This window comes from Podarcis liolepis, assembly GCF_965112155.1.
Source record: "Podarcis liolepis genome assembly, chromosome: 6".
Taxonomy (NCBI): domain Eukaryota; kingdom Metazoa; phylum Chordata; class Lepidosauria; order Squamata; family Lacertidae; genus Podarcis; species Podarcis liolepis.
In genome coordinates, this window is record NC_139559.1 from 20,696,639 (window position 1) to 20,708,593 (window position 11,955).

Here is an 11,955-nt window from a genome sequence, read left to right on the forward strand (position 1 = left end):
GACTCATACTATGACATGCTAAAAGGGATAGAACAGGGAAGAATTGGGTACTCCATCCAGATGGAGGATTGGGAAAGATTGTGGCAAAAGGATTTAAAATTTACAGCCTGCTACACAATAAAAGAAAACTTCATGAAAATGCTATACAGGTGGTACATAACCCCCAGCAAACTGGCCAAAATATATAAATCAAAGTCAAGTGTATGCTGGAGGTGTAATCAAGGGGAAGGAATGATGAACCACATGTAGTGGGGTTTGTGACAAAAATAATTTTGGGGGGAATTTTGTCTATGACGAATTTTTTAAAAATGTTCAAAAAAAAATTGAGAAGAAACCCGAAGACTTCTTCTGGACATTATGACAACTGATATTTCAAATGATTAAAAAGGGTATTCCTATATGCTACAACAGCAGCAAGAATGTTAATCACTAGAAATTGGAAGGGTGATAGGACACCAACAAAAGAACAATGGCAAATCAAATTGCATTAGTATTTGGAATTAGCAAAAATGACAGAGGCAATTAGGAACCAACCAAACAAAAAAATTAAAAAGGGGTGGGAATGTATAATAATAATAATAATAATAATAATTTATTGTTTATACCCTGCCCATCTGGCTGGGTTTCCCCAGTCACTCTGGGAAGCTCCCAACCGAATGTTAAAAACACAATACAGCATTAAACATTAAAAACTTCCCTAAACTGAGCTGCCTTCAGATGTAAAAGATTATATGGAAAACACTGTTCTCAGATAAAATCCTTGATACGTTTCGACTAAATTTTGCAAAGTAAAGAACAGATAAGAGATATTGTGTAAGAGAAGGGTAATAAGGAAAAACAACACAGTTGAAAAGAGAAGGAAGAAACAAGAAGCCGCACTGAGGTTGTGGGAAGTCACTTGTAAAGAAATATTGTTATTGTTTGGTTGATATATGTGCACAATATATGTTAAAGAGTGAATGGAATACGTATCTGAATAATAATTTTAAAACTCAATTAAAGAAGAAAAAGATCAGGGAAGAATTATCGGTAACTGGTAAGAAGAACTGCCTTATAGTTCAGTCTAAAGTCTGCTCCCTGAAGTAAGACAGGCTGAGATGTTGTATGCATTTTGTTGGATGCTATTTTTTATAGGTTTCCCCAGAAAGACAAGCAATATCTAGATATGTGAAAGGCATACCGGTGGTGGTGGGGGGGGGGGGACCAGATCAGAAAAACTGGAAGGGGGGAACCTAGGTTTTTTCCAGGTCTTCTTGTCTCCAGCTATTTGTTGTACCTTTATTGTCCATCAATATGGTATTTTAAAATATTAAATGGTTTAGAAATATTCCAATTAAAATATGGAGGAACCAGGTAACTGTTTACAGCAAAAGCCACTGGATGCATCAATAAAAGCTTATGCCATAATAAATCTGCCCAATGTTAAGCCTCTCTACAAGACTCTGGTTTTGTTGCAACTGACTTATATAGGTATTCTTCAAGGAAGTGAAATGAAGGGTATGCATCAGTGCTTTGGCTCAATTACCATTCATTCGAGCAAGATTTGTACCTATGAGTTCCCTGATGGAATGCATTCTGTAGTTGTGAAAAGTGAAAAACAACAAAATACACACACGCTATTTCCTAGTCCCTTTAGCCTGTATGTTCCATGTCAAAAGGTACCCAAACACTCTGAAATGGAAAGAATTCAGTCTGCCAAACACAAAGATAGCAGGGTAAGCATATTTTAAGAAAGACTGCCAATTCCAAAATTGATGGCTAATACCGATGGTACCTGCAGCAATCCCTTCGTTGTAGCTGCACAATTGTACAAATGGAAACACCTCCTGCCTCTTTGAGACTTTAAACAGCACACCATGCTAAAAGCAAAAAGCATTAATGCTTCTGAGACCGGTGAAATTGCCACCCTAACTCAATTCAGGCTGTCTGCAATAGCACAATAAGTAAGGCCATGTACGGTAGATGCGCAACAACTGGTAGGTTGTGACGCTCTATGGTAGGCCACACTAGCAGCACTATCAACTTTTAAGATAATAAAATGGAGAAAAAGGAAAAGCAAACAAATATTTAGTAAAAAAAGACAACAGAAGGAGGCACCATGTTGTAGGCTAAACTTCAAGTTAAATTCTAGGACTCAGGGGGAGGAAGCCGCAGAAGGAGCAGTGGTGGGTGAGCGAGCTTGGTCCACAGAAAGTCTTTAGCTCTGCTCTCAATTCCATTTCAGCCCCTCTCTCTTTCCTCTCATCCAACAGGTCTGCACAAGGGGCAGTATTCATACACTAGATTACTGTTTAACCTTTGGGCCCCAGATATTGTTCGCATATATTGTTCAACTACAATACCCATCATCCCCAGCAAACATGGTCAAAGGTCAGGGATGACAGGAGCTGTAGTCCAACAGCATCTAGGGATCCAAGATCGAAGAACACTGCACAAGGCCATACCTCCACCATCCTAATTTTGATGTTATGGATCATCCCATGGTATACTACTCAAGGAAGTGTCGAAGGAATATCCTCTATGGCCCCACTTCAGTTTGTTCCTGCAACCGCTTTCAGTTTACTTAAGAGTTTTGCTAAGCAGCAGAGCAACTGGTAGGGACAAATTCTTCACACTGCACTTCAGACACTGTTGCATATGCCTAAAACCAATGTTAGCCTAGGTTTTACAAACAAGTTCACACATTTGCATTTATTACGTGCTGACTGCAGCTTCACACAACATGTATAAATAAGCCATCACAGATAGATCTGTATTTACTCCTAAACAATGTTTTTCAACAGATTCAGTTCACACCCTTAGCAGTTGTTTGTCAGATGTTGTGTAATCAAGGGATATACAGGCCATGCATTAATCATCCCCCAGTAAGTCTTTGGAACATGACTTTACTAGTGTCACAAAAGCGTAAATTCACTTAGAGATCACTTCCTTCTCCTTTCACAGTCCTATCATGCATTAAAAGGTAAAGGTACCCCTACCCGTACGGGCCAGTCGTGTCCGACTCTAGGGTTGTGCGCCCATCTCACTTAAGAGGCCGGGGGCCAGCGCTGTCCGGAGACACTTCCGGGTCACGTGGCCAGCGTGACGAAGCTGCTCTGGCGAGCCAGACCAGCGCAGCACACGGAAACGCCGTTTACCTTCCCGCTATAAAGCGGTACCTATTTATCTACTTGCACTTAAGGGTGCTTTCGAACTGCTAGGTGGGCAGGAGCTGGGACCGAAAGACGGGAGCTCACCCCGCCACGGGGATTCGAACCACCGCCCATGCGATCGGCAAGCCCTAGGCACTGAGGTTTTACCCACAGCGCCACCCGCGTATCACTAAGTTCTATACGACATTTCCTAGTAAGAGTTATTAAGACTGAAGCTTTAATCTGAGAGAGCATCTTACTAGTCAGGTATGAATGTCTGATAATATATAGCACAGAATACAGTCTAGCAAAGCTGAATTTAATAAAAAATGTTAAACATTCTGGTGCAGTGTCAAATATCTATTTGATCAAGTGTTTGCTTTGTAGGGTCACCATACAGCGCTATTTAGAACATGACTTAAAACAACCAGACTGATAGTTTAAATATATCAAAAATCGCATTGGTCTCTTGACTACCAGTTAACTTCTACAGGATTTAGCTTTACGATTCCATGAAACCCACAGTATTAAAATATTTTCAAGTGCTCAAGCATATACTAAAGTGCGACAATGTGGCTGTGACAAAGTATTGTTCGCTATAATTCCTACTCACCAGGACTGATTCAGAGAACTGGATTGGGAGATTATGTGTCTGCCCTCTGTTTAGTATTATTAATATTTTTTTATTACCCACCCTTCACTCTAAGGTTCCAGGGCAGGTTAGAACATTAAAGCACAGTATTAAAAACAGTTTAAAGTTGCAATAATAAAAATAAGGTGGGTCCTAAAGATCCACACCTCCATTATACAGCATTTTGGAAGGTGCATAATGGAGGTGCCAGACATAACTCTGTGGGGAGGGAATTCCAGGGTTTAGAAGCCACCACAGGGAATGCCCTCTCCTGGCTGTCACCTGCAGGAACTTCCAAGAGTGTCCCTTCTGCTGGTCTCAGCATGCAAAAGGGTCTGTAGGGAAGGAGGTGGTCTTTCAGATATTTGGGGCCCAAATGAAGTTGAATAGGGCTTGAGAGAACTTTGAATTGTGCTGGGAAATGAACTAGTAACCAGTGCAGCTGTTTTAAAAGAGGGGTTATAGGAGATGTAAACGGAACCTCCAGCTGCTGCACTTTGGACCAACTGAAGTTTCCAAGTCGTCTCCAAGGGAAGCCCCGTGTAAAGCATGTTGAAATAATCCGTTCTGGAAGTTATCAGAGCATGGAATACTGTGGTCAAATCTTCCCTGTCCTAAAGTGAATCTGCCAGAGCTGAGAAAAGGCAAAACCAGCTACTTAGACCTCCTGAGCCTCCAGTGACAGTACTGAATCCAGGAACACCCCCAAATGATGAACCTGCCCCTTTCATGGAAGTACTGATGGAACTATATGAAACCACTAGAAGCACTCATCAAATTGGGGCACAGTGTTAGGCTGATATGCCAACTATGCTCTTTCCTGGACAGGGTTAGCTACTGTGATTCACATGGCTACTGTAATGTGCTCTATGTGGGGCTCCCTTTGGGAATGGTCCAAAACCTGCAGCTGGTGAAGAATGCTGTGGCCAGGCTGCTGAGTGGAGCACCAAGATGTGCACATATTACACCTGAACTGAATGAACTGCACAGGTTGCCAATCAGTACCAGAGCATGTTCAAGGTCCTGTTAATATATAAAACCCTAAAAGACTACCTGCCACTGTTCTTAGATCATCTCAGGAAATTCAACTTGTGGCACTGCATCCTACAGAATATCATGTGGTGGTGACCCAAAAACAGGCATGCAGAGTGCCCTTCCTTCTGCTGTATGTGAAGCAGCAACCATCAGTTGCTGCAGAAGTCTTGTGAAGACGTATCCTTTCACCCTGGCTTCCCCTGACTTTGCTTCACATATTTGAATCTTCTGAATTTGCTTTTATGCATTTTTATAATGCTGTTTTACTAGTTTCAGGTTCTGTTTTAATGTATTAAAGATTTATTGTTTTCTTTTTTAGACTGCACACTGAAGTAGTAAGTGGTATATAAATGCTTTGAAATAAAATGAAAAATTCATATCACCAAAGATGAAGCAACATATGCAAATACAAAACTATTTAAGTTTCAGAAGTGGTTCTGGTTCCAGGCTGAAGTGGAAAAGAGTACACGTCTAAAGCTTGCTCATATTGCTAAAGTTAAACGACAGGAGACCAATTAAGTTTGCGGGCATATATAGTGGAAAAAGATTAAACCATTAGAGCCATTAAGCCATTCATTACTTCCATTAGGAGATGAAAGCATTATGTTTGTAAGCGAGAACACAACAGACTTTCCCTCCAATTAAACTGAAACTTGACAGCAATATTCCAAGGCTATCTTGGAGAAAGCAAGTCTTGAGACAAGCCTGAAGCAACTAAAGTGTGATGCAGTAAACACTACAGGATTTACCGTATTTTTCGCCCTATAGGACACACTTTTCCCCCTCCAAAAATGAAGGGGAAATCTGTGTGCGTCCTATAGGGCGAATACAGGCTTTCGCTGAAGCTTGGAGAGCGAGAGGGGTCGGTATGCACCGACCCCTCTTGCTCTCCAGGCTTCAGGAAGCTATCAGCAAGCCTGTGGAGCCCGCGGGAGTTCCCGCAGGGCTCCCCACGCTGCGGATAGCAGCCTGCCGCCCGCGCGGGATGCCCTGACGCAGAGCGCCTCACGCGCCAGGCAGACATCCGCAGCGTGGGGACCCCTGCGGGAGTTTTTTCCTTTATTCCCCCCCCCCCCAAAATTAGGTGCATCCTATGGTACGAAAAATACGGTAAATTACAGGCTCTACACTCCAGCATTATTTTCTTGACCAGAGAAATGAGAAAGCACATGCCCTGCAACTGACACAACCCAGGATAGAGAAGCATTACCACCTGCCTCGCACAGGTACAAGACGAGAACATCAGGGAACTCGGCAAGGCATGTACATATTAAGAACACGATGCACATGACTATCAAGAAACGTTGAGCAGGCTGCACAATCTCACCCGATCAAGAAAGGCAAGATGAAGAACTGGGGCAGAGACGTGTACTACTGCAGCCCACTGTGCAGAGATTTGTCACCAGTTACCCCGTTCCCCCTTTTTTTGCGCAGGTAATTCGGGATAGCCAGAACGCAACCTTCCCTTCCTACGCTCTTCCTGCCCGCCACGAACTTTGCTATGCGCGCGGCGAAGATCCCTGTTAACAGGAGCGCCGGCCAAGTGGAAAACGTAAGGCGACCCTTGCAGGATCAGGCCACGGGGTGGGGGGGTGGAAAGGCCTCCCAAGCCCGGCCTCCTGCTCTCTCACAGGTGCCTCTGGGAAGCCCACGAGCAGGACACGAGGAGAGCAAGGAGGCAGAGCGAGCCGGCGGCGGGAAGAGCCCGGGACGGACAGGAGGGAAGGCGGGTCGAAGTCGAAAGAACGGGGGAGTGGTGGGTCTTCAAGCCAGCTCCCCACGGACCCCTTCCCCTAAATAACAGGAGGCAGAGCCTTGCAGCCTCGAGCCCTCCACCTGCCAGCAGCCCACCCGCGCCCCCCACCCCGGCCGCCGCCTGAGGGGCCCGAGCCTCGTCTCCCGCGCCCCGTCCACAGGCCCAACCCCAAGCGCAGGCCCGGCCGAGGCCTCTCCCCTCCCACATATCCCAGCGCCGCGGTAGGAGTGGCGGGCGGGGGGCGGCTGGGAGGGACGCCCGCCTTGCCTGGCTGCCCACCCGCCCGCTGCTTCTCCGCCCCTCACCTGGCGGTTGTTTTGGGCTGCGGCTCCCGGGCCGGCTCGTCTTGGCGGGCGGGCCGTGGGGCGGCTCAGTCCATGGGCAGCTGGCAGGCCGAAGAGGGGGGGGTCCGGGGAAAGGGGGGGGAAGGCGAGCGAGTCGCGGCGGCGGCAGACACAGGGCAAACACTAAAGAGAATGAGCGGGGCCAGCTCCGGCCGGGAAGGAAGTGACGGCATCACGCGACGGCGTGGGGGGGGAGGAGGAGGAGCCAACCAGGCCTCTCGCAGCTATTTATAGCGCCGCCCAGCGCGGAGCGCGCCGCCAATCCCGGCTTCTCCGGCCGGCGGGACTACTCCTCCCGGCATGCCCCGCGGCTGTCACTTAGGCGGCCCGTCGGAGTCTCCAGCTCGCTCTCGCTTTCCCTCCCTTCCGCTTTGCGAAGGAGGCGAGACTACATTTCCCAGCATGCTGCGCTCGCAGGGGAAGTGACAGCTCTGCCGCCACGCGCTTTCCAACCAGAAACCCTGGGACTCCCGGCCGCAGCCGCGCCGGAGGACGCGGGGAGGGAGGTAGCGGGGCAGCGGGGAATGCGGGGCGTGTGAGCTGGGAGGAAACTATTCCTGTCGGGTCCCCAAGGTTGGCCCTCGCGGGAGGTCCCAGGTGGACATGCTTGTTTTTCTTTCTCAGCTGAGAAGACCAGTGAAGGGCGAGGCTTTGCTTACGCAGAATTGCACCCTGTGTTCCGTTCCTCTTAAAGATAGCGGGTGCAACGAGCTGAATGAACTGTTTTCGGAGTCTGGAGTAGATTTAGGGCGGGGAAGGAAACAGAGGGGACAGCCCAGCATTGTATAATATTGGTATCTGTTATTTCGCGGTTAAGTTTTGGGCGAATGAAGAAACTGGATGGCAGGATTCCTTAATAAACAACCATTATTTGAGATAGGAATTATTTCTCTGGAATCCCAGTTTTGCTCTAAATAGAACCCACGTCCTCCTTTTATTGAATGCTAGGGCACCGACCAACAGGTCCGCAGATACGTATTGTGCTTCTTTGCATAAAGCAGGCGTGGGGACCCGGTGCCCCCCTCTCCCAGACGTTGTTGACCCATAACTCCTTTCATCTCTGATCATTGACCATTCTGGCTGGGGCTGATGGGAGTTGGAGTCCAAGAGTACCTAGAGGGGCGCCACTTTACCATCTCGGGCTTAAAGGTTGCTTCATTCCGCGTACTCTTCCTGAATCATAAAAGTGAATGAATTGCAGCGCCATAAAATCCTCTCCTTTTTGAAACTGTGGCCTGAATCATCAGATTTGACCTCCAGATCAGTAAGAGATCACTTTCGCTCTGGGAACGCAAGATTCCGGGTGGGGGGAGATAGTTTTCTAATTTTCTAATTAATTTTCTAATTAAGCTAGATCAAAAGCTCTCGCACCACTCCTTCAAGCAATACAGAGTTTGCAATTGCAGCCTTATCTATGGAACGGACTGGAAGATGACAGCATTCGCTGCATGTGTTTTCTGACTCCTAGGGGTTTGTAGTGCCTCCTTTCCGTCAAGCTCCGACTAAAACTTGAGAAAGTAACTGTGGGTGCTGGGTATTGTAGTCTTTTACGCAGTAGTACTGGAAGCCGCTGAGCCGTGCATGCTGCTCTATTTAAAGCAAGTCGGCCCCCCAAGGAGCTTCCGCAAAGTGCTTATGTGGCAAATGAGTGGACAAGAGCTTACAGGCTGCGCGCTGCCGCATGTCCTAATAGTGTTAGCTGAGAACATGATTGGCAGTAGAGACTGCCGCAAAACCTGCCCCACGCATTCTAGCTGTGTTATTTCAGACATTCCTTTAAGCAGAACGGACTTTTTAGCACTGTACAGGAGTGGGCGAACTTCAGGCTTGTCAAATCTACTTTGCTGCTTTTCTCCTGGAACCCCGACCAGTCAAAACCAGGCACAAAAGACACACATTGGAATTAAAGAAGAGAGTTGCCTCTGAGCCTAGCCTAGGGATTTGTTTTTAGTACCAGAACCAACCTGAATTCAAAAGTCCTTACACACACACACACACACACACACAGAATCCACTTTCTTAGTTTTCATTTCAGCAACCTAACCTTATATAATTACTCATGTTCTTAACATTTGGTGGGAGGGGCGTTCCACAGGATGAGTGCCACTACCAAGAAGGCTCTCTGCCTGGTTCCCTGTAGCTTCACTTCTCACAGTGTGGGAACCTCCAGAAGGCCCTTGGAGCTGGATCTCTGGGCTGAACAATGGGGGTGTAGACGCTCCTTCAGGTATACGGGCCCAGGCCATTTAGGGCTTTAAAGGTCAGCACCAACACTTTGAATTGTGCTCGGAAACATACTGGGAGCCAATGTAGGTCTTTCAGGACCAGTGTTATATGGTCTTGGCGGCTGCTTCCAGTCACCAGTCTAGAACACCCTGCTCACAGTCTAAAATACGGCTGAATGGATACGTTTTCCTACCTAAGGTGGGGTAGCAAATGGCACCCCCCACCCGGCCAAAAAAAGTCACAAAATTGGCTTAAAAGGAAAATTTCATATCAATAAGTATAGCAAACATCAAGACTACTTTTGCACCTGTCTTCTTTTCCCATAGGACTAAAGATTTGGCTGCCCCAAAGTACTGAGATAGAGCCAGAGAATTATATAGTTTAAGGTATATGTCCCATGGACCACCGACATTGTTCCTTTAAGGTCTTCTCCTAGCATCCATTAAGCCTCTGACCCCCTGACTGCACTTCCTGCTCTCTTGGTCATGAGGCTGGTTACCTTTTCCTTCCCTTGAATAGAGATGGAGGAGGAAGTTCAGAGAGACACTTTTTCTGGTTTCCTCTTTCAGTTCTATCTAGTTCTATCTACTTTTCCAGGCTGATTAACTATACTGGATCTGACTTGGGAAAGCAAAAGATGTGCATCCAGTCTTTCAATGGGATGGACTGATCCTCAGAGGGGGGGAAAAGAGATGTTCAGAGTGGGGACGGGACCCAAAACTACCCCCCCCAAAAAAAAAACAACCCTAAAAAAGGTTGGTGACTATATCCTATGAATAGGCACACTGTGTTCTTCCTTCTTTTGGGGGGAGGGGGGGCGTACATTTATTCATGAATAAATTACATGTGCAACCTGATCCTATCTAGGCTCAAAAGGAAGAGTTGGGGTTGGGGGCTACTGCTGTTGCCACCACCCCCAGCATCTGCTGCCTCCCCCTTTTTAAAAAATCTTTATTTAGTTTTAACAGTACAAAATTATATTAAAAAATCAATTACATATCCATATGATTCCTCCGAATCTCAGGACTTTCCCCCACCCCTTCACTGGAGTCCCATTTTAATCATTTAAAACTGCATCTTCTCCAAACTCTTATTATTTCAATCCATATTTTCCATGGTAATTGTTACACTACAAATGAAATCAAAGCATCTGCTGCCTTAGGCAGGTGCCTTTGCCTAATGGTAGAGCCAGCCCTGAAAACTAAACAATGAAGATTTTTAAAAAATGTGTAATATATTTTGCTTATGAAAGAGGAGTCCCTGAAGTAGAGCTGCAGTTTAATCAACTGAAGGCTTTCCCCCTTCCTATCACTGTAGAAAAGTTATTTCCCCCTTCTCTCTCCACATTCCAAGGTTGGTACCTGCCATCCTTTGTTCTTGGGCAGCGGAACAGGGACAGATGTTCAAAAGGTATCCCATGTGCTTGGAGGCATTGCTGCTCTGTATTGAGGAGTTGGCTTGGCGAGGAAAAAGGACAATCAGCACATGGAATATCTCCATATAAGCTGCAATTCTGCAGCATTGCTTGGTTGTAAAGCCCCACTGAAATTAGCAAGCCGCCCTCAGTAGCCTGATCCAGAAACTATTAATTTCATGCTTATGCAAGTTTAATCAACCAGCATTTATTTAATCTAGTGACAGCCCTAATAAAGCAGCACATGGGCAGAGTTAGCATTACATGCAAGTGTATATTACATATGAAACCTAAAAGGTGATCTCTCTGCCTCTTACAGCATGATAACTTTGTGGACGGTTTTTGCTTAGAACCGGAGCTTGGGGCAAATAATTGGGAAATCCCTGCTTGTCATTTTGACTCGATTCTTTGCCCCCTTTGGGCTGCTAGGTTAAATGGTACAACAAAACAAATGACTGACTTCCTATCAGTCTCATGTCTGCATCTACCGCCTCCTACCTTGCCCTCCAGAACCAACACTGCCTGCCCTCCTTTCCCCTTCTGGTAGAGCAGAGCCCCAGTTCTACTTTCTCATTGGCATGCTTTCTTCAGCACCATGGGGTTCCATCCAGTGTTATCCCTGGGGTGATGAGTAAAGGCTTCCATCAGCAGAACAGAGAGGGTAGGCTGTACCCCATTGCCTCTAGCAGTAGCACGAAGGAAAAGGCAATGAATGATGGCACCAACCAGGAACCATCTAGAGGAGGAGTTAGCTGCAGGGAACTCTCGCTTCTCTTCTTGCTGCCTGAAAGAACACTCAGCTCCAGCTGACTGTTACACCCCAAGACTGCAAATGCAAGGAGAAAGAACACTCTGGCCCCATCCATCAGTCAAAGGAACAAAAACCACCAATTGCTTATTAAGCATGATCCCTAGCAAAGGAAGATCAGCCTGGCCTGAACTGGATATAAACACCCTCTTAAACCTCATCACTTTGTTCTGACCTTGAATAACTTGATCTCCTTCCTCGATGTTTTCCTAGTCTGTTGTTTTTTCATTTTGTAAGCCTGATGTCAAGGGTTTCTCATTACTTACTTACTTATTTGAGCCACTTGGGAACTACAAGTGTTTGAAAATTGTGACTGAAATACAGTAAATAGATGCTTTTGTGCAAACTTATCCTAAGTTTAAAATAGAAGGTTCTTTAGACATTGGTACATGAAAACATATTTAAAGGCCCATTGCTACTGTCTGTGTTGCATCAGGATTTCTGGAGTTACACACACACACACACACACACACACACCCAGGTCATGAGTCCATACTAAAAAAGGAAATCAATATACATTTGACTGTCAACTTGCTTTTTAATTGGCTCGTGTCCTATTCTTGCTGCATAAAATGGTTTGTACTTGGTTCTTAGGTAGTCACACACTCAT

At 46.1% G+C, this 11,955-nt stretch overlaps 1 protein-coding gene across 8 annotated transcripts in view; it reads right to left on the minus strand.

The window, feature by feature from the left end:
* The window catches only part of STAU1 (staufen double-stranded RNA binding protein 1), a 39,655-nt gene extending 32,442 nt beyond the window's left edge, over window positions 1-7,213 (minus strand). The window contains exon 1 of one of the 8 annotated variants that reach the window (XM_083509996.1): window positions 6,859-7,213. The gene's annotated coding sequence lies outside the window, so the exon portion shown is untranslated. Of the gene's footprint in view, window positions 1-6,124; window positions 6,736-6,858 lie in introns of those variants that run through there. The other 7 variants (XM_083509990.1, XM_083509991.1, XM_083509989.1 and 4 more) reach the window with 7 other exon arrangements.
* Window positions 7,214-11,955: the final 4,742 nt, after the last annotated feature.